This window comes from Bison bison, unplaced genomic scaffold, assembly GCF_000754665.1.
Source record: "Bison bison bison isolate TAMUID 2011002044 unplaced genomic scaffold, Bison_UMD1.0 scf7180017864105, whole genome shotgun sequence".
Lineage (NCBI taxonomy): Eukaryota > Metazoa > Chordata > Mammalia > Artiodactyla > Bovidae > Bison > Bison bison.
This window is the reverse complement of record NW_011494677.1, coordinates 1,862,490-1,886,970: the sequence shown is the minus strand read 5'-3', so window position 1 is coordinate 1,886,970 and position 24,481 is coordinate 1,862,490.

Genomic DNA, 24,481 nt, shown 5'->3' with positions numbered 1-24,481 from the left:
AGTGAAAGTGAAGTTGCTCAGTCGTGTCCAACTCTTAGCGACCCCATGGACTGCAGCCTACCAGGCTCCTCTGTCCATGGGATTTTCCAGGCAAGTGCTGGAGTGGGGTGCCATTGCCTCCTCCGAATCTTAAAGCTAAAGTATTCCAATTCCACTGCAGGGATTCCAGGCAGCCCAGAGGATATGAGGAAATAGTAATTCTAGACCAACAGTGTCATGAAAGGGCCCCCAAATATCACAGGAATGCTGCCCGACCTATCTATGTGAAAGTCTGCCCTTGATCTCTACTTTCCAAGACCTGCCACCATCCCAACAAGCTCCAGACTTCCTCTCCTGTGCTTCCAAACAAATATAGGATGAGGTCAGGACATCTAAGTAAACTGAGGATACGAAGTGTGGCATCCAGACCCAATGATAAGATAGGAAGCAGATGCCCTGAGTCTGGCCAGCAGACCTGAGTGCTAATCTCAGAGCCACCACTCTCCAGTTGTTTCACCTCAGAAAAGATACCTTATCTAAGCTCTGCTTCTCGTCTTTGAAACAGGACTTCTATCGCCCACCTTGGAGGATAGCTGGGAGCGTGGTATCCCCCGATGGTGGTGATGGTAACTCCCAATGGTGCTGATGCTCCTGAAGGAAGTACTCAAGCCCTACCTTTACTAGGAAACTAGAAACAGCAGAGCTGGACTAAAAACTAAAAACCCCAGAGTCTTCCTTGCAGCTGATCCCAGTTGCAGGCTATCATTTCCTGCCGGCAACTCACCCAGGCTGCCAGCTCAAATAATGGAACTCTGTAAGACACCAAAACGTAGGTGAGGGCAGCGTTCCTCTCTGGGGGAGCTGGACCAGCAGTTGATTGGTGCTGACAGCAGATGTGGGGGAGACATTTTTGCCAACCGTCCAGTATCCCTGGTCCTCTGGTAATTCAAATTACTTTCCAAATGTCACTGCATCTGTCTGAGTCTGACAGCTCTTCACACTGGGGCCCTTTCTCTGAGCCTGAAGACCTGGACATATTCCTGAAGGGGCTTTTGATCTTCATTTCTTCCCAGGTGGGAGAGTCCTTTGTCAGACAAAGTCCAGACTCATGAAACTTGCGGACAAAAAAACCGAGTGACAGGTAGTCTGGCAGGTGAAGACAATAACACATTGAATGCAGGGACCCAGCTACTTGGATAAGACATATGACATTCCTGAAAATGAACAGTCAGGGGAAAATACTTAGGCTGTTCTTCAAACCCACTATGGCATCCTCCCCACTTATCTTGAAATCTGACTTCTAGTAACTCCCAAAGTATGCAAGCAGACAAAGTCCGGACACCTAAAATAAATATTACACAGTCTCACGAGTATTGCTTAGAAGAACTAAAGCACTTGTTCAAAGCCTCTTCTCTCTTGCTTAGCATAAAAGTCTAACAATCCCAGATATCTGGTTTTCCAGTTTCCTGCAAATTGATTGTAGTGCCTGTAAGATGTACCAAGGGAGGGAGAGGTAGGCATTAGAGACAGCTCAATAATAGCAACGAGGAGTGACAGCTGGCAGCCTGGTGGCAGAAACCGAAAGGAACTGGAGGAGCATGTGTGTGCCGGAAGGTCACAGAAATTAGGCAGGGTCATCGAGAAAGGTTAACCCTTTCTCGTGTTTCTGAAAAGGTAAGGAGATGCAGAATACATTTGAGAAAGCCTTCCACCCAGAATGCCTAAAGGAAATGAAATTTGGGGCTTCGAAAGAACAAGCTTGGGAATTCAGGGAAATTCACTTAAGTGGAACGCTGTCCTCCCCTGACAGTGCAAGATAAATGAGGTGGTGCTGCACCTGCAAAGGTCACCGAGCCGGGGCTGGGGAGAGAAAATCGCCCCCTGTCACCCTTCCAGCAGCTCATAACGTTCCTAAATTCCCCCATCCTCCCCACAGCAACCACCGGGTCCCTGCCTCGCTGTAGGAATTGCTGTGTGTGCACTGCAGCATGGGCCCCTCTGTTATGATGCTGGCCTGGGGGCAGGGAGGTGGGCCTGTTCCTTGGGAATGAGTGTCAGGGAGAGATGGATCGTGCCAGACACTTGGCTCCCACCTCTCCTCATCTTCTCTTCTCTGTCCCTTATGTCTGCCACCTCCCTCTTTACAGGGCATCCAAAGCCAGGCTGGGCCTGCAGCCGACAGCTCTGGATTCTCAACAGGCCTTCAGCTTTCACTCACAAGATAAGCATCTCTCCACATTCTTGGAGGCCAACACCTACTTGCACCACACCCGTATGCACCCAGGGCCTCAGATAAAAGTCTCCAGGGGCTCAGAGCCCCACCCCAGCCCATCCCACACTCCTGCCACCCAAGAATCAGTTCTGGTTGATCTGGGGTGGCCCCGGCATTAGCAGGTTTCAGAAGCTCCCTGCAGGATTCAGATGAGCAGCCAAGGCTGAGAACTGCTGACTTAATTCTGGAGCACAATCAGGAGAAGCTGCCACCCGGGAGCTCCAAGAAAGACCCCATGCCCTGGTGGCTCTGCCGTGGTGAGCCCGATGCTGCAGTCAAGTGGAGGTGAATACAGCCCACAGGCTGCTTTCAATGTTCAATTCAGTTCAGTTCAGTCACTCAGTCGTGTCTGACTCTTTGTGACCCCATGGACTGCAGCACGCCCATTGTACCTGTCTATCACCAACTCCTGGAGCTTGCTTAAACTCATATTCATCGAACTGGTGATGCCATCCAACCATCTCATCCTCTGTTGTCCCCTTCTCCTCCTACCTTCAATCCTTTCCAGCATCAGGGTCTTTCCAAAGGAGTCAGTTCTTCACATCAGGTGGTCAGTCCTTCCAATGAATATTCAGGACTGATTTCCTTTAGAATTGACTAGTTTTTATCTCCTTGCAATCCAAGGGACTCTCAAGAGTCTTCTCCAACACCACAGTTCAAAAGCATCAGTTCTTCAGCCCTCAGCTTTCTTTATAGTCCAACTCTCACATCCATACATGACCACTGGAGAAACCTTAGCCTTGACTAGATGGACCTTTGTCAGCAAAGTAATGCCTCTGCTTTTTAACACGCTGTCTAGGTTGGTCATAGCTTTTCTTCCAAGGAGTAAGCGTCTTTTAATTTCTTGGCTGCAGTCACCATCTGCAGTGATTTGGGAGCCCCCAGAAGTAAAGTCTCTCACTGTTTCCATTGTTTTCCCAACTATTTTCCATGAAGTGATGGGACCGAATGCCATGATCTTAGTTTTTTAAATGCATTTAAAGCCAACTTTTTCACTCTCACTTTTAATGTTCAGATACTGAGAATGGAGGGAATGAGGGCTTTGATGGGACAGGAGCCGAAGTGTAGGGGGAAAAGAAGCCTCTGGAAGCTTTGGAAGTGTTGACTCACTAAGAGCAGCCTGAGCAGACAGGTAAGACTTCACAGGCGCCCTTGGGCGAGGGAGAAGTTGAGCGTGGTTGTTATCACTGCACACTCACTGCTGATCAGAAACAGCCTGAGAGCCTTTGAAGAAGGAAAGGCGAACCGCCCTCGTAAGGCTTTCCCCTCAATGTTACCTGTAGAGGTTCACCTGAGCGAGATGGGCCAAAAGACTCTCAGTGGCCCCCTATCTTGGCACTGACTTCCTGGAGGGAACTGGTCTTCAGACCTGGCTTCGCCAGAAGCGTTTGCCTTGTACTTGATAGGGACTTTGGGAGCAAAAAGCTGCCCTTTCTGCTCATACCTCAGAAAGCGGTGCTTGCATTCTGGCCACCCCTGAAGACCCTTGTGCTCAATCTAACCATCCCAGCATGTGGGTGAAGAGACCAGGAGCCCTGGTCAGTGTCTTGACCCACTTATACCCCGAATGGTGCCAACGAATGATTTAAGGTAGCTTAGAAAGACCCCACATCCTTCCACAAAGTAAAATCCATTTCAAATGAAGAGACTGAGGGCAAAAGAAAATAAGAGAAGTGAGTATGATTCATACCAAAACACAGACACGTCTTGGAATTCAACACATTGGCGGAGAGAGAGGCCACTGATCTGACTCTGAGTTTTCTAGTTCCCAACACAAAAGAAAGCAGGCTCTCTATACAATTCAGAGCCCATAACATCAAATCTAAACAGTCGTTCAGATAAACAGACGGTTCCTGGAACTGAAACCAGACAGAAAAGCCTCCCCTAGCTCCACGTGGAAAGGACTCTGTGATTTAGCGAATAAGACTCAAGGCAGTCTTTCTGTAAACATGGCAGTGAGTTTCACAGGTCTGTTTTTAAAAACATCCCTCAGTGAAGGCTGATGTCATAATGCCAAATTATCCTCCAATTAGAAAAAAAAAAAAAATTCTACAGGAGACCAGGACAAATGTTCCAAGGACCAAAGCTTGACTTAATTCAAAAGTAGATGTTCCAGAAAGGAGACGAATGGTAGATTGAGTCATCGTCATTTTCCAGGTACGAAAACTGAGGTTCAAAATATGGTCCAGATAAGTTACACATCAGACGCTCCCATCTGCTAAGCCAAAGAGCAAGAACTCAAACAAAGGCTCTGGTATTGTTTGTGTTTTTGTCTAGCACATGTTCTAATCTAGACAATACAACTGAGGAGAGTGGTCTGTTAATATGGAAAGCCCTGTTGATGGCTGCTATAAGATAAAAGAGGGCTTCCCAGGTGGCTCAGTGATAAAGAATCCGCTTGCCAATGCAAGGAGACACAGGAGATGTGAGTTCGATTGCTGGGTCAGGAAGATCCCCTGGAGAAGGACATGGCAACCCACTCCAACATTCTTGCCTGAAAAAATCCGATGGATAGAGGAACCTGGTGGGCTACAGTCCATAGGGTTGTAAAGAGTCAGACATGACTGAAGCGACTGAGCATGCACGCACATGTAAAATAAAAGGGAGCCCCAAATTTATACTCAGCCTGCCCCCCACTGAGATCCCCAGCTTCAGCTTTCCCTCCTGTTACATGGTACATTCCCGGCTCCACCCCACGCCTCCCAGCCTGAATGGCCCTCCCACAACCCATGGAGTTGGATAGACAGCCCCTGCCTTGATGGCTGGAGGTGCCACACCCCACCTTCCTCCTGTACCCCAAAGCAACCCCCTGCACTGGCCTCAGCCACCTCGGGCTCCCCTATCTTTGTTCCCCCCGGGGGTCCCCAGAGCTGTGAACGTGCCCCGGGGCTCAGGTGTGGGAGGGGAACAGCAAAAAGGGAATCTGTCGGGGGGACGAGGAAGAAAGAGAAGAAAAACGGCCCCCTCTGAAAGCTTTCCAATCACTCCAGCCACCACCATCTCTAATTCTTTTCTTAAAGTATAAAATCATTCTTCCACTGATCTCGCTCGTGGTCAGAGCTCAGTACAGGCCCATCCGTCACGGGGCTGATTTGGTTCAGCAGGTGTTGGCTGGGCCATCGCTCATTTCAGGCTAATCTGCTGGCGGCTGTCAGGGGTTATGGAGTATTTATTGAGTTTGTGTCAGGTCCGGATGACCAATAGCCAGCAGCCGGTGGATACGCACTGACATTGATGATATTGCCGAATTAAGCGAGGTGATGTATACTCAACTTGCTTAGAGCCAGCAACGGACCCTGGGATCATTTTATAACCTGATGCAGACGATCCCTGGGCTTCCCTTTGTAAAGAAAACATCACACGCAGGGCCGATTCTCTTTAAAGGAAAAGATGCATAGTCCCCACAAAGGTAGTCATATCTGCATTTCAGTGAACAAGAGCATTTCCTGGGGAGGCTAGAGCCAACACATAAGATCCAGACATTTGCAAATGGTCTTCTATGCGCTGCCAAGGCCCATCGGAGTCACATTTAGATGCTGGATTCACAACACTTCGATGTTAGAACTCACCAGGAAGAGGCATTGAGCAGTGACCTAGACTCAAGAGGATGAACATAAATTGAGTCAAAATCTGCCTTTATTGGCAGCAAGATATCACAGACAAGAATACTGGGATTGAGTCAGACAGCAGATAGGATCATGATGCCATCTGAGGCCATTGTGCAGTTGGGCAAGACACTGTGTGTGCTCTGATACCCAGAGATAGTTTCTTGTTATCTCCTTGTCTTCTCCTCTAGCCAGTCCTCTCCCTGAAATCTGACTAGACTCCAAAGCAACTGATAAAATCTCCCACCATCAGCACCTGAGGGATGGGGGTATTGTCCGCAACTCATGGGACCATCACATTCAAATAAGCAGAATTAGGCATAAAGGCTCCTACTTAGCCCACTTCCCAAAGGACCCTCTGATTATACAATCCCATGGTTAGTCTCATGGCTGAAGTCAAGTCTCAAGCACACTCACAGGGAGTAGCAGATGTGATGCCCTGCCCTGCACCAAGGAGGGGCCGGCAGGATGTGCTGGCACAGGCGAGGGTCTGTAGCTGGGATGCTGAGAGGGTCACTTGAGTGGTCTGGGTCTCAGGGTCTCCTTCTGGAAAAGACTGCCCTCTGAGGGCCCTTCATCTCCAAGTTCCCTCCAGTCCACAGCATCTGATTTGGAAGAGTCTCCTTTCCAACACCATCACTTCTTCCTTTGAGAGAAGCCCTATCCCCGGTGATGCGTTGGTGATGCCTGCTTTTTGGAGGGGGAATCAGCATGGGGGAGGCTTTCCAAAGGCCTATATGGGGATTGGTGCTCACAAGTGTTCTCCTTCCAATGCCCAGCCATAGCTTTCATTCCTGAACACCTACGCTGGGCCAGGCACCAGGAGGATGCTTTATTTGTAAAATACAAAGAAAGACACTGAGGCTTCAGGAGTTGAAGGGAGCCATCGAGGTTGCACAGCTGGAAAGAGATGCAGCTGGGATTCCACTCTGGTCCCATCTGTCTCTGCTGGCTGGGCACCACCCACTAAGCTGCCCTGCCCAAGACAGGGGGATCATGCAGAAATCATCAGTGAGTCCCAATGTCTCCCTTCCTCCCTAGGCTTTTTGGAGAAAGGCTAAGGAGCATAATGGTGAGTTTTACACCTCCCCTCCCCCTCCAACACCTCTCCCTTGCCCGTCTGCCCGTCCCCACAGGAAAGGGGAGAATTAAACACAGGCGCTAAAGAAGGAAAGAAAGAATGGGGTCCCAGATAATTGTTCCCAAATCATCAATGACTGCCTCAACAAACCTACCAAGTACATATTAATCTATCACATATTGATAGAAACGGCAGATGCACTTTATACACACGTACACACATAAGCATACACGAATGTTCCCTGGACCGGTAGGTGCTCTTCACAAATGGATGACGAGCTCTGTGATGCTTCCCCGTGATGGAAATTGAATTTAGGTCACAGAACATCATCTGGCCCAATTACCACTGAATTATTCCACACAAAATATCAAAGTGAATTTTTGGGGGCTGTCAGCCCGGTTGATGAGTCGGGCGGCTGTCAGCCCGGCTGCTCCCGCCTCCGGTGCCAGAGAAGAGTCTGAAAGTCACGCAGTCCAAACAGCGACCTTGGCGGGGGACGGGGTGAGATTACCAGGATGATGAAACGCCAAGGCGAAGGTTCCGGAGTCCGGATTTGAATACCTGTTTACATGGAGAATAACAGATAGCCACCCACGGACTGCAAGGTCGTAACTCACTCCCCAGAGTGCCGCCAACACCATAAAACACGCTGGCCCTGCCCGGGATGTCTGAGCCCTGGCAGCCAGGCTGCGGAGTGATTTAGGGCCCCGGATCCATTCAGAGACTATCTGATCTATTGTCTTTTATTACAAGCACTAGTCTGTCTCTCTCCCTCTCTCACAACTTCTTTTTTTTTCTCCTCCAAGAAGCATAATCTCCCTTAAAGAGATGCTACTCAGAAGTGCTCATTTGATTCAAAGATAATGAGGGTTCTTTATGCCATAAAAAATTCTTAACCTCTACCACTGTAAAAAAAAAAAAAATACACATATTTTTTATTTTCCCTGCGGATCAGCCGGGCCCTGTGTCCTCCTCTTGCTATCCCAGTGGGCAAATCTATCCCTGTTTGCACCCTCAGCTCCTCCCCGCAGGCTCCCTCTCCCCAAAAGCCAGCAGGGCCACCCACTCCTTTGCTTCTCTTCTGACTAATTGTCTCGGGCCATCTGATGTTGAAATAATCCATAATTGCTTAATCTATCCGCGTCTGTGTGGCAAGAAGCGGAAAAGCACTTTAGAAAGATCAATCATCTAAAATCATTGAGCAGCATATTGGAAGCCGGGTCGTCGCCTGCTCCCAGCTGGGAAAATGATGGTGGTAAGAGATAAAGGCTTGGGAGAGGAGGCTTCTCCCTCTCCATCGCTTTTTGATTCTGAGATAGATTACCAGGAGTACTAACTGCTCTCCGTTTGTGCTAAACAAAGATAATAGCACTGGAAGTCACAGCTACGTAAATGATACGACAATCAAATAAACCACCCCCTACCCCGGTCCCCCGCCAGAACTAGCAGGCTAATAGATTAAGCAGCGCGGTAGGGGGGTACATCTTTGCCATGGGGACCTTGATCACTGGGGACCAAGTGGAACAGAGAAATCTGAGTTCCTAAACAGCTGAAAAAAAAAATGTAAAAGGCTCCATCCAGTCTCTATAAATAAGAGAGAGGCAGGCTAGAGGCAGCTTGGAGGAGTAGGCTCAAACCTCCCATAGCAATCAAATAAGCAGCCATTCACTCAGCATCCCTGGACTGCAGGTTGCAGGGACAAGGGTACCACTATTTTCAAGGTTATGCATCTCAAGCTGGTATCTGTCTCCTTCTGCCTGCACTTCACCTGCTTGTACTCAGAGTCTGTTGTTTTGTCGCTAAGGCGTGTCCAACTCTTGGCGACCCCATGGACTGGGGCCTGCCAGGCTTCTCTGTCCATGGCATTTTTCAGGCAAGAATACTAGAGTGGGTTGCCATTTCCTTCTCCAGGGGATCTTCAAACCCAGGGATCGAACCCGTATCTCTTGCATCTCCTGCTTCAGATTCTTTACCACTGAGCCACCAGGGAAGCCCTACTCAGAGTTTAGGGACTGTTTTTTTCTGCTGCAGCTGCTCACAGAGCCCTGGCCTTTCTGAAAACTCACCCCTAACCGTCCCTGACACTCCCCTTCCCCTGTAGAGGAAAGGTGGCAAGGAAGAAGGGCGTCATCAGGATGAGAAGGAAGAACCAGCAGGTGAGGTCTCCGCTCACCCTTCCCTGTTCTTGGCCTGAATACAACATTCAGAGATGTGGCCTCGGGCACAGGATACCAGGAGGGGTGCCCAGACATCCACACAGTCTAGATGTACAGCGAAGTTAGAAAAGCTGACACTTAGAGCACAAGTCCACAGCCTACCTGGACCACTGATGGGCCGTGCAAGTCACATACCCTCCTCAACCTCAATCTTAAACATACTTCACCGTGACATCATAAAGTTCAGACCTGGTATTTTAAGCAACTGACAAACAAACACATTTCCATAAATAGGAACTGATGTAATTGAATTGTTGCCTCCTCAGAAGAATGGGCTTCCTAGGTGACCCAGGGGTAAAGAATCCACCTGCAATGCAAGAGACACGATCCCTGGGTTGGGAAGTTCCCCTGGAGGATGGATGGCAACCCACTTCAGAATTCTTACCTGGAGAATCCCATGGACAGAGGAGCCTGGCAGGCTACAGTCCATGGGGTCGCAAAGTGTCGGACACAACTGAAGAGACTTAGCACGCACGCACGCACACCCACAGAAGAACCCCATAGGGTAAGTGCGACTATTCTTTTCAAATTACAGATGAGAACACTGAGGCAGGGAGAGGTTAAGTAACTTGCTCAAGAACACACAGGTTTGCACTGAACTTATAATAAATGCCGGCTGCTACGTCTCTCGTCAAGGAAGACCGACTTGCTCTGAACTGAAACCTCACGCGTGTCCTCCTGTCTGTAGCTACTCAGCCACGTGAGGCTCTGAAGTAATTGCTAGAGCAGTGTCTGCTGTTTCAGGGGTTCAGAGCCGCAGGTCACCTGGGGCAGACTCAGAGCCCAGCTGGTGTGTACCGGTCACCTCTGCCCATCTGCTCCTTCTGTCTCTCTGATCCGAAGAGACTCCGGCTTCACCAGCTCTCAAGCCCACAGCCCCAAGAAGCTGGGTTGTACTTGAGTCCATGCCTAAGGGAGGATACAGGGGCACCCTCAGAACTGGGGGGAAACCACATTCTCCCTGCCTGATCTCCCCCTTCCCCAGAGAACAGAGGTGCCATGTAGCAAAGAGGCTCCAGACTCACCCATGGAACCTCTGACTCCCCGCGCAGGGAAGGGATGGGCATAAAAGGGAATGGCAGAACCCGCTAGAATGCCATGTCTGGGACTCAAAGGCAGCAAAGCAGATCAGGGACTCTATCCCCAGGACTCTGGCACCAGGTAGAATCTAAGCAGAGAACTAAGTCCTGGGTGTATTGTATTCCATCCTTTTCCCTCAGCACCTCAGCCTCACCCACCACACACATCCCTGCCCACACTATGCTGTCTCTGCGGGAATAAAACCCAACTAGGGGGAAGGATCGGAGAAAGCAATGGCACCCCACTCTGGTACTCTTGCCTGGAAAATCCCATGGGCGGAGGAGGCTGGTAGGCTGTAGTCCATGGGGTCGCTAAGAGTCGGAAACGACTGAGCGACTTCACTTTCACTTTTCACTCTCATGCATTGGAGAAGGCAATGGCAACCCACTCCAGTGTTCTTGCCTGGAGAATCCCAGGGACGGGGGAGCCTGGTGAGCTGCCGTCTATGGAGTCACACAGAGTCGGACACGACTGCAGCGACTTAGCAGCAGCAACAGCAGCAGCAGGGGGAAGGATAGGGTGGGACGAATTGAGAGAGATATATACACTGTCGTGTGTTAAATAAATAGCTAGTGAGGAGCTGCTATTTAGCTCAGGGATGCTCTGTGGTAACTTAGAGCGGTGGGAGGGAGGCTCCAGAGGAAGGGATATATTTATACATATGGCTGAGTCACTTTTTGTATAGCAGAAACTAACATAATATTATAAAGCAGTTATTCTCAAATTAAAATTTTAAAAAGAAAAATAAGGTTTTACAGTTAGCTAAGTCCATTTTTATACCAAAAGAACAATTACAATAGGTGATGCAGTAGAAGGAGCAGGCAAATCGAACTCTGGGAAATAAGAAGGAGCTAAAAAATACTTTTATGTACCTATGGAGACATGATACATGATAAAATGTCACCAAAAAACAGTGGGAAAATAACAGATTTTTAAATAGAATAGATGTTATTTGGAGATCACTACATAGGGGGGAAATCTATTAGATCTCTGACTTTGATTGTATGCAATGAAATCTCTAAATGCATCCAAGACCCAAATATGAAAGATGAAACTACAAACATAATTTTTAAATGTAAGAGAACTCTTTTGTGATAGAAGGTGAACATTTTTTAAAATAAAACCTCACACAAATCTTAATACAAAAATACTTAGTGGATTCAAGCATAGTGTTTCTATGCCATCAACAACAGTATAGACAGAATAACAAATGGACAGGAAATAGGATAAAATTGTTTTCAATGTTTAAAACCAACAAATGGATTATTCTCTGGAATACACAAGCCTTTTTCACAAATAAACCCAAGAAAATGGAAAAGGGATTAAGTAAGCAATTCACAGAAAAGGAAATCTGAATGGCAAATATACATAAAGAGATATCTAACTTTAGTAGCAATTAAATAACTATATAAATTTAAATATCAGTAAGATACTGCTTCCTGACCATCCAAATGTCCAAAATTTTAAAATCAGATAATATGTTTTGGAAAGTTATGGAGGTATATGAACTCTCCTTATTCTTGGAGGTATATAAGGAGGTATATGAACTATGAACTCTCCTTATCCTTGGGGGTATATGAACTCTCATTATTCACCAAGAATAATGCATTCTTGGTGGGCATGTACCCCAGTGTTTCCGTTATGAAGAACAGTACTTAGTCAAAGTAAGAATGTGTATGCTCTAACATCCAGTAATTTTAAAGCATTTAAACCTCGTAATTGACTGAAGTAGCATGGAATTGGAGAGCATTTAAGTCTATTTTCTTACCACTAGGGAAATAGATAAATGTGATGAATACATGCATACTGTGGAGTCCTGTGTACCACTTATGAGTATTAACTACAGTAGGTTCATAGCGTAATATGGATAGATTTTGACAATGAAGAGTTGATCCCACTTGTAGTGGGTTGAGTAGAGAGGGGCTGAGAGCACTTCCACAGAGAACTAAGCGAGCAAAAAAAAAAAAAAAGACTGAGAGTGCCAAGGAACCTAAGCTCTCCCACATCACTGGTTGTACAAACTCTTTGAAAATGTTTTGGCAATATTGACTAAAATAAATGAGTGAACACCCAATAATTCCACTCCTCAGGATGAGCCCATCAGACATGGATATCTGCATTCATCATAAAGATCTATAAGAATGTCCATAGCAGCACTACCTGTAAGCCCCTTCAACACCTGAAACAACCCAAATATCTACCAAGAGAAGAATGGATAAATACATTCTGGTATAGTCACACAACCGAGTACTCTACGGCAATGACAGTAAAGGATCAGCATGGATTAACCTCACAAATATAAAGTTCAGTGAAAGAAGTCAAGCAAAAAGGATAACATGCTGTAAAATTCCATTTATGTACAATTCCAAAGCAGGCAAAATCAATCTACGGTGTTGACATGCAGAAGAGCGGTTCCCCATGGCAGAAGGCTGTGACTTAAATGGGTGTGAGGGGGTCTTCTGGATTCAGATCATGTTCTGTTTTATCATCTGAGTGCTAGTCAACTTTGTTAGTATTGTGAAAATTCATTAAGCTGTACCCTTATAATTTGTGCAATTTTCTGTATGTACATTGTATTTCCACGAAAATATACATAATAAAATCAGAGTGTTGAATGGCACCATAAGAAGCAAAATTAATTCAACCCAAGTACCTGTGGTTATTGAAAGAAGAAGAAAAATTAAATAGAACACAATAAAGAAGAAAAGTGAAATAAAACCAAAGAGAAATAGAAAAACTCTAAGGGAAAGAGAAGAAAAAGAAAAAAAAAAGGCAAAGAGAGGGAAACCTATTTGTCAAATCAGTAAAGATGGAGCACTGAGGTGATTGTGGTATAAAACAATATTTACAGAAGTGAAAGCTTTTTGAGCAGGTGGCCCTGTTGCTACCATGCTCATTAATCTCTTTCACCACCAGTGAATTTGGTTTCACAACGAAAGCAAGAGCATAATCCTTACTCAATGAGTGCTTTAAGAAGAAAGAAATAAAGAGAAAAAGAAAGAAAAATGAAGGAAGGAAGAAAGGAGGGAGAGAGGGAGTGGGAGGAGAGGGAGGAAAGAGGAAGAGACTTGGTCCACTTGACTTTCCAGGACCATTTTAGTCTGGGAAGCCTGCTGGCCCAGTGATATTTGACTGCATTTTAAAAAAGCAGGGGATGGAGGGGAGATTGTGTAGCAAATATTGCTCAGTTTTTCTACAAGTGGTACAGCAATGAGGGTCTGCAGACTTGTTACTGGGTGCAGCCTAGTTATTTTTCATCATGATATTTCAGATCCTTTTCTTCGTTTAGAGTGGGCAACAGAGTCTCACTTGGTACAAGGTATGAAATGACCTGTCCCAGCCGGGAAAGACATCGATCCCCAGAAAATACACTTTGTTCTGCAAGTTCTGTTCTTGGGTCATGGTTTTGCTTTATTCTTTTTGACCTGGAAGACGTATTGTTGTTGTCCAGTTGTTAAGTTGTGTCCGACTCTTTGTAACCCCCATGGACTGCAGCACACCAGGCTTCCCTGTCCTTCTCTATCTCCCAGAGTTTGCTTAAACTCATGTTCATTGAGTCAATGGTGCCATCCAACTGTCTCAGCCTCTGTCGCCCCCTTCTTCTCCTTCCCTCAATCTTTCCCAGCATCAGGTTCTTATCCAATGAGTCAGCTCTTCACACCAGGTGGCCAAAGTACTGGAGCTTCAGTTGAAATCTAAAGGCCTCCAAGCCAGACAGAATGTGTATTCTGAGGGTATTGATTTGGGTGTGAGCTTTCAAAAGTGGGAGACATTCTCATTCCAATCAGCTCTTGTTCTAGTTTTCCCGTTGCTCCATCCATCATCTCTTCATTCATGCTCAGCCTTTGGAAATAACTTCAGTTAGAGTTACAAGCATAGAGAACTACCCCCGCCCTCCAAAAAGGCTTACACAAAAGAATGGAAAACTCAAGTTTTGGAAACCATAACTGTGACCTGCAGTATGTCTAAAGTGGATCGTAATTCTTCCTGTTTCTTTTTTATAGGAAGGTCTTTAAAGTGTCCACATTTATCAAATTATGTTTCCTTCAGGTATTTCCAACCATTTTCCTGGAAAGTAATTGCTCACCTGATGAATTTCCTATCTTTTCTTCACAGCCCTTCTTGGCCTCCCCCTCCTCTCTGCTCCTAGGACAACGCCCTGCATCCCAGCACTATGCTTTCTGCCAACATCTCTCATTGCACAGCATATTACATTAAAAATAGTACTGTGCATGGCTGTCACACACCAGACCATGAGGTTTCTGGGGGTACAATTTGATTCCTTGTATTCACTTTGGGAAAATCTAGCAACTAAATCCATATCTGATGCTTGCTAAGAGCTCAGGATTATTTCCCTGGTGGCTCAGTGGTAAAGAATGCGCCTGTCAATGCAGGAGACATGGGTTCAGTCCCTGGGTCAGGAAGATACCCTGGAGAAGGAAATAGCAACCCACTCCAATATTTTTGCCTGGGATATCCCACAGACAAAGGAGCCTGGTGGGATACAGTCCATGGGGTCACAAGAGTCAGGCACCACTTAGCAACTAAACAGCAACAACAAGATTATTTGCAACAACCTCATTATTTGTGGAATGGATTGTGGAAGTAACAATGACTTCATAGGGTCTAATTCAAATTTTATGAATGGAATTCGGGAGAAAGGTTAAAATAGTGTGAAGGTATATTATGCCAAAGTTAGGAAAGCAGAGACCACTCATCCATCTAACATGTTTGTTCTGCAAGCAGCCTCAGTAAAACCCCAGCAGATCTCTCTATCTATCCCATCTCATCTTCTGTCTCCTTTTTACCTCCAAACACTTCTTCATTGTTTTCTTATTTGCTGTACATTTCAAAAAAAAAAAAATTTTTTTTTTTTTGAAGAAAAGACTTGATATTGCTGAGCATTTTACTCTCATTAAATCTCTTGTCACTTGGAGAATGACTTTCCACAACATCGGTGCAAATATCAAATCCTTTAATCTGCCTTTTTTCTCCTGTCCAAGTTCACCACAGTAGAGCTACATGGTACCATAAAGTACTATTGTATTTCTAATGATATTAGCAGTTCAAGATTTGCAAAGCTCAATTATGCATTATCTCATTTGACCTTCATATCAACTCTGTAAAAGAAGTCCAAGTTTACAAGTGAGTAAGTGGAGACTAAGAAAGCCTTAATGACTATTCAAGATTAAGAGCTAATCCATAGCAGTCTGGACTTAAACTTAAGTCCTCTGCTAATATACCTGTTCTAACTATGCTTCTGATAACAACCATGATCCACTCACATCATATTCACGGGTACCTAGCCACAACCTGGGGTCTTTATAAAGAAGGACTTTAGAGTTTAAATACACCTCTTGTTTACTACATAAATTGTACACTATCATTGAGAAGGGCAAAAGTCTGGACCCCAGGGGTTGGGTCCAGCAACACACCCAGAGACACAAATCAGATGTTCTGAATGTGAGGGACATCTCTCTTCCACCTCACTCCGAAAGAGGAGAAGACAAAAGCACCGTGGACTTCTTGCCCTTCTGGTGAGAAACTCTATCCATCTTTGAGTGAAGCATATGTCAAAATACTGTCAAATTAGGTTCTTCTGGAAGTGGCCTCCATCCTTGCAAGTCAGGATGGCAGACAATCTTCCCTGTTAGGTATCAGGGTTTTCTAGCTCCTCTCCCCCTGGACTGTGCAGACACGCATCCTACCAAAAATACAACTTTCGGATGCCAGTCTCAACAGGCGTGGGTGTGTTTGCTTGGAGCAGATGCTGAACACCATGTGGCAGAGGGAGGGAGACAGAGCTGATCGTGCTCCGGGCATGGTATTTAGTGGGATCCAAACTCACTTTTCAAATTCTCCCCAGTTGGCCCAGGCAGACTCATGGCTGCTATACCCTTCCCTCTGGCTACAGGAGTCTACAAGGGCCCCGGCAGGAAATTTAAGTGAACTCACAGCAGCTTGGCCTACAGGACCTGCAGTTAGGGGCTCCTAATTTTTTTGAATGCATGCTTTTTTAAATTTTTATTATTTTTTATTGAAGTATAGTTGATTTACAATGCCATGTTGGTTTCAGGTGTATAGCAAAGTGATTCAGTTTTATATATATTCTTTTTCAGATTCTTTTCCCTTGTAGATCATTACAAAATAGAGTCTACCACACAGTAGGTCCTTTTCAGGTATCTATTTTGTATATATACAGTAGTGTGGATATTACTGTTCTCTTCCTCACCCCTTTCCCCTTTGGTAACCATAAGTTTGGGCTTCCCAGACGGTGTTAGTGGTAAAGAATCTCGGCGGCCGACACAGGAGATACAGGAGATGCAGGTTCAATCCCTGGGTCAGGAAAATTCCCCGGAGGACGGCATGGCAACCCACTCCAGCATTCTTATCTGGAGAATCTCACGGACAGAGGAGCCTGGCAGGATACAGTCCATAGGGTCGCACAGAGTCGAACGCAACTGAAGAGACAGCACGCATACATGCAATCATAAGTTTAATTTTTATGTCTGTGGGTCTACTTTGTAAATACGTTCATTTGTATCTCTTTTTTAGATTCTGTAAAAAAGCAATATCATATGTTATTTGTCTTTCTCTGCCTGGCTAACTTCAGTTACTATGATCATCTCTACGTACACTCTTGTTTTGCAAATGACATTATTTCACTCTGTTTATGGCTGAGTAATTGTATATATGTACAATGTATATATGTACAATGCATTGTAATTAATGTACTAAAGTACTAACTAATACATTGTATTAATGTAAGAAACATGTACCACGTCTTTTTCCAGTCCCCTGTGAATGGACATTTGGTTGGGTCCCATGCTTGGCTGCTGCAAGTGGCACTGCTGTGAATATAGGGATGCATGTATCTCTTTGAAGTAGAACTACCTTCGGATATATACACAAGAGTGGGATTTGGGGATCATATGGTAACTTTTAGTTTTTTAAGAACTTAGGTGTGGATAAAAAGGGCCTGTTCTTTAAGTGAGGTTGTGACAATACTAAATAGAGACAATAGAGTTGCTGACCACCCAGTTATACAATTTTAAAGCATTTCTGAGCACCTGCTGTGAGATAATTACCAAGAGAGGCAATGAGGAGAAATTGACAAAGGTGGCTATTTTTTCTCCCTTCAAAAAATAGGTATAAAAGTAGAATCCATCATTCACTGAGGGTCTACTAGATGTTTTTCACGTATCATCTCAGGCAGTCCCCCCACTGACACTTCAAAGCCGAACATCCTTATCAACATTCTAGAGATGAGAGATCTAAAGTTCAGATAGACAAAGAAATCGGCCCAAGTTAACACAGCTGATAAGTGCGGAGCTTGGATTCCACCTAGACCTGTCTGGCTCAAAAGCACGCTGGGCTAGACAGAAGTAATGCGCTCTATTTGATGGAGAGCATGGGACAGCAGGGTCCACTTGATGGGCTTATAAAACCAAGTACTTTCCCATCACATAGGCAAGAAGAACACAGTTCTCACTTCAGGATCCATGAGGGGAAAAATACAAATAGCCAGACAATTGGTTCTGGACCAACAAGAAATTGAATAACTCACAGAGCTGCTGATGTCTCAACTCTCTGGGATGAGCAGGGAAAGGGGCCTTTCTCTCCCCAGGACTGAGAGCGACAGGAACTTTGAGGTTATTCGACAAAAGCCAGCTTTGTCTGCAACCTTTTTATATTCCCCACAGTATCTTGCACCAGACTGGGCAAAAATCAGGGGCTAAATAAATATTTGTATGAAGGAAGAAAGGAATGGGAGAATAGAAAAAGTTATTTATGGAATGGCAAGCAAAAATATCAGGAGGAAAAAAAAACAGCGTAGGTCTAGAGAGTGTTTTATCACCCTTTCTTTGAGAAATTTTCATCAGCAGCTCCAGTTTCCAGTACATTCTCCTACTCTAAACTGCTTGAAACTTAATGACGCCTGTTTGTCTATCAGCATAGGCTAATTTATGTTTATTCGAGTATTTAATAAATAGTAATTAATTGTCCATAGAGAACTCAATTATGAGTTATCCTTTGATACAGCTCTCTGCTTGCATCTCCCCAATTCATATATATGGTGATGAAGGAAAGGAAGCTAGTTTTAGTCTGCCCTGTGTTCCCTCTGAGCCCTCAGGGCAATGTCCCCTCCCTCACAAGGGCTTAATCAACCTTGGCTTAACCAGCGCACTTTCTCCTACGGGCACTCTGCGAATCCTCCTAAAGACCGAGTGCCCGCTATCCACAGGGTCCTGCACTCTGGAAACAAATCAGCTGCACCCAACACAGGTATAGGTGAGGTTCACTGGCCCGGATCTGGTGATCCTCCTTTAAGGAGCCCTTGAACCTGGAAAGGTAACTATACGTACGAACGTGCCCCACACTTTTCACCCATATGCCTCCAGTCCTTCGGAGGGGCCCCCGCTGGAGCCTGTTTCCTTTAAGTGAGAGTGAAGCCTGGCTTTGAATGCAACAAGAGTTCCTTGAAGCTTGAAGTGTTCAATTTTACTTCTCCATGCCCCCAGTATAATCCATTGAAAGGGCACTGTCCTTCAGGCCTTTCAGCTGGGCTGACAGCTGCCCGCTGATTAATTGACAGGTTAAAAAGATTGATTCCACATGTCAGAGCTGTAACCCTGCCAGAACAATACAGCTGTCACTTGGGCTGTAAAACAGACGCTTACATTAGCAGTCCTGACGGAGCCGCACACCGACACGTGCACCTGCCTTTATGGAGAGCCTAAACACACAGCCACGCTGAGATTAATCATCTTGAAAGCAACGTTGGAAGATCAAAGAAATGCCTCCGTGACGGAAAGAGTGCGAGCGACACTGCTTTGGCATGCTCTGGGTCTGCAGATGGTGCCCAGTGGGCATGCCAAGAATGACACAAGGGATGGACGAGGTGGGGCTTCAACAGTTGTCTGCGGGTACCGCTGAGCCCCGGTCCCCACACATGGGCACTGAGACGCGGGACTCTCCATTCACAACGCCCCACGGTGCCATCTTTCCACCACAGCTGCGCCCCTCCAATGGCACGCAAGCCAGCAGACCGTGATCATGCCAACCTGTGCATAAAGTGATTATTAAAAACTAACTTCAGTGGGCGGGGACCCCAACACAGCAAAGAATTTGAAACCTTGAGCCTCTCAAATGCCAGGAGGGACCCCAGCATCCTGGAGGCAATTCTTCTCCAGCCAGAAAATATCTGGGGACATGTGGGCCATATCAACATGCCTGGGCTTTTCCAAAGTGCTCCAGTTCAGTTCAGTTCATTTCAGTCGTGTCTGACTCTTTGCGACCCCATGAACTGCAGCACGCCAGGCCTCCCTGTCCATCACCAACTCCCGGAGTTTACTCAAACTCATGTCCATTAGTCGGTGATACCATCCAACTCATCCATAAAGTACTTCAGAGAATCTTTATTGCTTTGGAGGAAGCCTCTAAAGAGAAATACTCTGAAGTATTTCTTATATATTTAAAATCTAAATAGCCTGAAATTGTCACTAGATAGTTAGGGGAATCAGGCTACATGATGCTCAGGAAGAATTTGTCAGGAGAATGCTGGGGGATCTGGATTCAAAACACCAAACCAGGGATGTCTCTGGCAGTCCGGTGGTCTAGACTTCACTTTCCAATACCTGGGGTGTGGGTTCAATCCCTGGTCAGGAAGCTGAGATCCCACATGCCAAAACACCAAAACATCAAAAACAGAAGTAATACTGTTTTCATAAAAACTTTAGGGTCCACATCAAAACAAACACCAAACCAGAACTCTCACTCCTCTTCCCAGAGCCTTAGCCCCCTTTTGTCTCTTCCTGTCTCCCTCCAAATCTACACAGGCCTTCCCAGTGCACGTGAAGGGACTTCTCTCTGGGTCAAAGGCTGACCTTCAGGTCAACAGGGAGTAAGGATGACCCGCTGGTCAGATGAACATCCTCCCCTGGATCCGGTCAGGGTACCTAATCAAGGGTACTAGTATGTCAGCATTTTCCAATCTGGAAATGGCACTTCTGGATTAAAAAAAAGATTCCTGAATAAAGGTTTCAGTGAAAATCATTTGTGCCCCATGGAGAAATGGACTCCTATGTTAGCTGCACATTATAATTGTCTGGAGGATATTTTAGTTTTTTAATTGAGGTCCATGGGGTCGCTAAGAGTCGGACACGACTGAGTAACTTCACTTTCACTTTTCACTTTCATGCATTGGAGAAGGAAATGGCAACCCACTCCAGTGTTATTGCCTGGAGAATCCCAGGGACGGGAGGGCCTGGTGGGTTGCCATCTCTGGGGTCGCACAGAGTCGGACACGACTGAGGTGACTTAGCAGCAGTAGCAGCAACAGTTGATTTACAATCTTTTGTTAATTTCTGCTGTACAGCAAAGTGATCCTGTTATACTATATACATTCTTTTTTATATCCTTTTCCATTATGGTTTATCATAGGATATTGAATATAGTTTCCTAGGCTATACAGTAGGACCTGGTTGTTTATCCATCCTGTACATAATCCAAAATCACTGCAGATGGTGACTGCAGCCATGGAATTAAAAGACACTTACTCCTTGGAAGGAAAGTTATGACAAACCTAGACAGCGTACTAAAAGGCAGAGACATTACTTTGCCAACAAAGGTCCATCTAGTCAAGGCTATGGTTTTTCCAGTAGTCATGTATGGATGTGAGAGTTAGACTATAAAGAAAGCTAAGTGGCAAAGAATTGATGCTTTTGAACTGTGGTGTTGGAGAAGACTCTTGAGAGTCCCTTGGACTGCAAGGAGATCCAACCAGTCCATCCTAAAGGAGATCAGTCCTGATTGTGCATTGGAAGGACTGATGTTGAAGCTGAAACTCCAACACTTTGGCCACCTGATGCAGAGAGCTGACTCATTTGAATAGACCCTGATGCTGGGAAAGACTGAGGGCAGGAGGAGAAGGGGACAACAGAGGATGAGATGGTTGGATGGCATCACCGACTCAATGGACATGAGTTTGGGTAAGCTCCAGGAGTTAGTGATAGACAGGGAGGCCTGGCGTGCTGCAGTCCATGGGGTCGCAAAGACTCGGACATGACTGAGTGACTGAACTGAACTGAACTGATACATAATGGTTTGGGCTTCCCTGGTGGCTCAGCTGGTAAAGAATCTGTCTGCAAAGTGGGAGACCTGGGTTTGATCCTTGGGTTGGGAAGATACCCTGGAGAAGGGAAAGGCTACCTACTCCAGTGTTCTGGCCTGGAGAATTCCATGGACTGTATAGTCCATGGGGTCACAAAGAGTCGGACATGAGGGAGTGACTTTCACAACAAGATAATAGTTTACATCTACTAACCCCAACCTCTCCTTCCATCCCTCTGGGGAGTGTTTAAAAAAATTCACGTGCTAAGGCCCACAGTAAAAGCTAGTGAATCAGAATGTCCAGATATAGAATCTGGAAATCTGTTTTTAATAAGCTTCCTAGTTAATTCTTTGCGGAAGGACATACCCACTTAGCAGTACATTCTGAAGATAGTATCTACAAGGAGCACAGTTACCTACCCCCATCCTTGGCATCAGGGCAGAGAGAAGATGAAAAGGAAAGGAGAAAATCTGATTTAATCTTCAAATATAACCAGCCAATAACTAAACCAAAACTGGGAAGTCGGTGTGTAACCAACAGAGAAAACAGTGTCTGTCTTAATAAATACACGTACCAGTTCAAGCCTGGGAAGTTCTTACAAGTCACAGAAGAAATTATTGCCATTACTTCAAATCCCATCACAAACGTGCAACCCTGTCCTGCACAGTCACTGTGAGCAGGATGCCCCTCCTGTGCCACGTGCTGGTAGAAGGGAAGTAAAACCCGATGTTCGCAAAATATGTACAAAGCAGATGCTACTCAGCTCTACTACTGATCTCTGTAACTGATAAAGCAGTGATACGGAGGGTAGCATCAGAATGAGTCGTCATCACTGGCATCCGTACAAAAAGAGACAGGGATGTCATTTTCATCCCCTATCAACACCGACTACCCGTTAGAGATGTGGTACCAATGGAACAATTAAACCGACACCCCTAAATTCACCCACACCAGGAATCCCTATTTTGAAGCAGAGCAAAACATGGGTAATTGGATGCATGGGAGAAACGGGCCCCCAGAGGAGGAGGCCAGACACTGGGTTCTGGCAATCCCAAGTGCAGCAGATGGAATCTCCAGTGGTTTCTTCCCTTGGACTCACCCGCCTCAGAGGCATGGAATTATGGGACCTCTAATCTATCACCTGGTCCCTGAATGAACTCACAAAAAAGGGTTGTCCAGCTACTGCTCAAAAGTTTTCAGGGTTTGTGACTTCAACAAGACGGCCTGCCCAGTCTGCCTGTTCTTAACTTTTGACTATAGTGTGGCATGACTTCCAGATGTGTTATCTTTTTTTAAAAAATGTATCACTGGAGTACAGTTGCTTCACAATGTTCTACTAGTTTCTAATGTGAATCAGTTATATGTATCCATGTATCCCCCATTTCTTAGATTTCCCTCCCATTTAGGTCACCACAGAGCAGAGAGAGTTCCCGGTGCTATACAGGAGGTTCTCATTAGTCATCTATTCTAAACATAGTATCGATGGTGTATATATGTAAATTCAACTCTCCCAATTCATTCCACCTCACTTCCCACCTTCAGTATCTATGTGTTTGTCCTTTACATCTATGTCTCTATTTTTGTTTTGTAGATATGATCATCTGTACCAATTTTTTCAGATTCCACATTTATGCATAAATATACCACACTTGTTTTTCTCTTTCTGACTAGTAATTTACATTCCCGGGAATTCCCACCACCCCAGGGACCCTTCCTCCCCTGTAGACAGCAGCCAAGGCTTTGGCACACCCTTTGCCTCAGGGAAGGGATGACAGAACAGGATTCAAACTATACCTTTGAAGTTTCAAAAGCCAGCATCTAAGCTAGGAGACAAAGATTTAAAAGAATGTGAGATTGGTCCAAGCCAATTTACCCCATCATAAATACATAAATAAATTTTCTTAAACAGAGGAAACTATGAGTCTTAAAGGAAATGTAGATGCTCAGGGAGTCCTGAGCAGGGAATCCCACCTGGGCCAATTCTGAGGGATGATGAGAAGCCTCCTGGAACAGAGTGACACCAGGAAGTCATTTGCCCCCTACTCCCCGCCCCTGCCATCCCAACTCACTCCATCCAGTGATCGAGCCTGGGAGGGCTCTATCCATCCCCCATCCTGCATCCCCCCTGGGCCCAGGAAGATCCCCCAGATCTTGCCAACTCCTACCACTGCAGAAGGAGATGTGGAAATGATGGGTGCAGGCAGATAACCTCGCAAAGTTTTTCAGTCCAGAGAGCAGAGGAGTTTCTCCAGCCAGCCACAGTGATCGGAACGGGGCACAGGAAAGCAGGAAACACCAAGATGCCTTGCGGTTGAGACAAGGAAGACACTGCGGAGAGCCACTTGGACCTAAGACCCAGGGTCAGATGGGAGTGAGGACATCTCAACAGATGCCCACACAGACCTGTGATCCAGGCAAAGCCTCCTCCTACCACCCCGCTCCAGCCTCTGCTCTCTGTTAGCTCACCACAATTTATACAATGCCCAGGGGAAGGTGGGTATGCAAGGCTTCAAATGGACTGAGATGAAATTTCTTCAGCATTGTGGTGTTGTCGTAGTACTCAGTTTTATTATAGAAAAGTATTTTTTTTAAAAATCAACATCTTGCACATCTAAGTTTCTGGATTGAGATTTGGATCTGCTACAACTGTTGGGAAATCTTTGGCCTACTGGGATAAAAAAAGGTGTCCTTTGCTTCCTTGCATTACTCCTAATTGTCTCCCAATCTAGAGGTTAGATAAAACAGTCTTCTACAGCAGCACAGCTCAATGGGTGGTGTAGGTATTGAGACTGATCCATAAACAGTTTTGGTATCTGGCCTTAATAAGTACAAAATGGAAAGCTAGAGTTTATAAAACCACATGGCAATTGGACATTGATATGACATAAGGCATCTGACCAGTGGTGTGTCTTGCTGAGCCCAGTGGAGATGGAGATGTCCTCAAACTTGGGTGATGAGTTAGTTGTGATGGGAGCTTCATGCTAGTCATAAACAAGAGGTCTATGTATCCAAGGATTAGAAGCTTGAAAAAGAAAAGGGAACACTGGTCCTTTACCATGAATACGTTTGGTAATTGAGAAGCCCTATTTTACAGATCATTGTTGAAAGGCCCTGAATATTGGTGTAGCTGGTATA